Source organism: Galeopterus variegatus, unplaced genomic scaffold, assembly GCF_000696425.1.
Source record: "Galeopterus variegatus unplaced genomic scaffold, G_variegatus-3.0.2 Scaffold1582, whole genome shotgun sequence".
In the NCBI taxonomy this organism is placed as follows: Eukaryota; Metazoa; Chordata; class Mammalia; order Dermoptera; family Cynocephalidae; genus Galeopterus; species Galeopterus variegatus.
The window spans coordinates 213,160-216,292 of record NW_007727693.1 but is presented as its reverse complement, the minus strand read 5'-3'; the positions used below and the strand labels follow the sequence as shown (position 1 = coordinate 216,292).

Genomic DNA, 3,133 nt, shown 5'->3' with positions numbered 1-3,133 from the left:
TTCTCCCTTGGACTATCACAATGACCACTTCTCTAGTGTTCCTGCTTCCTTCCCTCCCTACGCCCTCCCTCATCTCATCATGTCAGATAGAGTGACTTTTTGGTAAGTCAGATCACGTCTTTCCCCTTTTCAATACCTTCAGTCTCACTAAAAATAAAAGCTAAAATCCAAACTATACCTCACACGACCTTACATGATTGGTTTTCCATTACTTCTCCGAATTCTCCCACCACTCTATCTCTTGTTCAGTTGGCCATTCTGGCCTTGTTAATCTTTTTTAGACACATCTTAAAGTCTTTGCACTTGCTATTATCTTTATGTGGAATACTCTTCCCAAATATTTGCATGGTTAACTCTCTCTTTTAATTCAGGGTGGGTAACTCAAGACATAAAATGGAATTGTCAAAATTTGAAAGTCTTGCAAGAATGAAAAAACCTACAGCTTCTAAGATTCCAAAGAGCAAGAGATGAGCAATTAGACAAGAAAAAGAAATAAAAGGCATCGAAATTTGACAGGAAGAAGTAAAATTATCTCTGTTTCCAGATGACATGATCCTACATGGAAAAACCCCAAAGATTCCACAAAAAACTGTTAGAACTAATAAATTAGTTTGGTAAAGCTGCAGGATACAGAGTCAACATACACAAATTGGTTGCATTTCTATACAGAAATAATGACCTAACTGAAAAAGATATCAATAAAAAAATCCCATTTATGGTAACATGAAGAAAAAATATGTACCTAGGAATAAATTTAATCAAGGTGATGAAAGATCTGTACAGTGAAAACTATAAGTCACTGATGAAAAAAATTGAAGAAGACAAAAATAAATGGAAAGATATTGCATGTTCATGAATGGAAAGAATTAATATTGTTAAAATGTCAACAGGACCCAAAACAATATACAGACTCAGTGCAATCCCTATCAAAATCCAAAGGGCATTCTTCACAGAAATAGAAAAAAAAATCCTAATATTTGTACAGAATCATAACAGACCCTGAATGGCTAAAACAATTCTGAGAAAGAGAAACAAAGTTTAAAGCATAATACTTCCTGATTTAAAATTATATTACAATGCTATGGTAAGCAAAACTATATGGTACTGGCATAAAAATAGACAGACCAATGGGACAGAATAGAAAGCCAAAAAACAAACCCAAATTTATATGATTAACTAATTTTCAACAAGGGCACCAAGAAAAAAGGATAGTTACTTCAATAAATGGTGCTGAGAAAACTGAAATTCCACACACAAAAGAATGAAAACAGATCTTTATCTTATACTATACACAAGAATTAACCAAAAATGGATAATAGACCTAAATATAAGGCCAGGAACTATAAAACTCCTAAAAGAGAACATAAGGTAAATCTCCCAGATATAGGCCTGGGCAATGATTTTTTGGATATTACAGCAAAAACTCAGGCCACAAAAATAAATAAACAGGACTACATCAAGCCAAAAAGCTTCTGCACAGCAAAGCAAACAATCAACAAAATGAAATGACAGACTATGAATTGGGTAAAAAAAAAATTTGCAAACCATATATCTGATAAGGAGTTAATATCCAGAATTTATAAGAAACTCATGCAACTTGATAGTGGAAAAACAACCTGACTAAAAAATGGGCAAAAGACCTGGATAGACATTTCTCTAGCTAAGATGTAAAACTGGCCAACAGGTATATGAAAATGTGCTCAGAATCATTAATCATCAGGGAAATGCAAATAAAAACCACTATGAGATACCACCTCACACCCCTTAGGATAGCTTTTATCAAAAAGTCAAAAGATAACAAATGTACACCGTTGGTGGGAATGTAGATTGGTACAACCATTATGGAAAACAGCATGAAGGTTTCTCAAGAAATTAAAAATAGAACTGCCATACGAGACAGCAATCCCTTTTCTGGGCATGTACCTAGAGGAAATGAAATCACCACCTTGTTAAGATATCTGCACTTCCATGTTCATTGCAGCATTATTCATAATAGTCAAGATATGGAAACAACCCAAATGTCCATCAATGGACAAATGGATAAAAATTTGTGATACTTATACATGTGATGACATACTGTTTTGCCCTAAAAAAGAACAAGATCTTGCCACTTGTCACAATATGGATAAGCCTGGAGGACATTATGCTAGGTGAAATAAGCCAGACACAGAAAGAAAAATATTGAATGATCTCATTTATATGTGGAATCTAAAAAAAATTCCAAATGTACAGAGATAGAGAATAAAACAGTGTTTATCAGGGACAGGACAAGGTGGAAGAAATGGGGAGATGTAGGTCAGCAGATACAAGGTAGCAAACATGTAGAATAAAAATGTCTAGACATCTAATGTATAATATGAGGACTATAGGTGGTAAAATTGGACTGTGTATAACTCATGCTAAATGAGTAGATTTTAGCTGTTCTTGCCATAAAAACAAAAAAAGGGGTAACTGTGTGTGATGATAGATAGGTTAATTTTCTTTGCCATAGTAACTTTTTACTCTCTATGTGTACCCCCTAACATCATGTTGTATACCTTAAATATACACGATAAAATTTATTTTAAAAAACAAAGAGTGAGAGATGAGATTTTAAAAAAGGCCTTGAGTGATGGGCCATAATAATCAACCACATTGTATATCGACAAAATAAAAATTCAAAAAAAAAATGAAATTAATAGGTACTAAAGAAACAGTATTAAAAGTATTATGAAGCTTAAAAAAAAAAAAAAAAGGCCTTGAGCAACAAAGATTAATGAGACTTCTCAGTTGAACAAAGAGACTCAGTTTTGCAGCAGATTAATTTAGTTTGAACTTCCTGCTCCAGACAGTCACACTTTCTTTCTCCCCCTCACCCCCACCCTGCCCCCGTGCTGCTGGGCCTGCAGCTCTGTGTCCAGCTGCAGAAGCTGGTCTCTGATCTTCAGGATGGCGTTTGTTAAAGTTGTCAAGAATCAAGCCTACTTGAAGAGATACCAAGTCAATTTAGGAGACAAGAGGGTAAAACTGATTACTATGCTTAAAAATGCTTAGTGATCCAGGATAAAAATAAGTACAACACACCCAAATACAGGATGATAGTTTGTGTAACTAACAGATATCATTTGTCAGATTACTTATGCCCATATAAAAG

The 3,133-nt window shown here is 34.2% G+C and overlaps 1 protein-coding gene and 1 pseudogene across 1 annotated transcript in view; both read left to right on the top strand.

Annotated features, from left to right (window-relative positions):
- The window catches only part of PLCZ1 (phospholipase C, zeta 1), a 62,659-nt gene that overhangs the window by 31,155 nt on the left and 28,371 nt on the right, over nt 1-3,133 (top strand). The window lies entirely within an intron of this gene.
- Nucleotides 2,929-3,133, top strand: part of LOC103594584 — a 1,579-nt pseudogene continuing 1,374 nt past the window's right edge.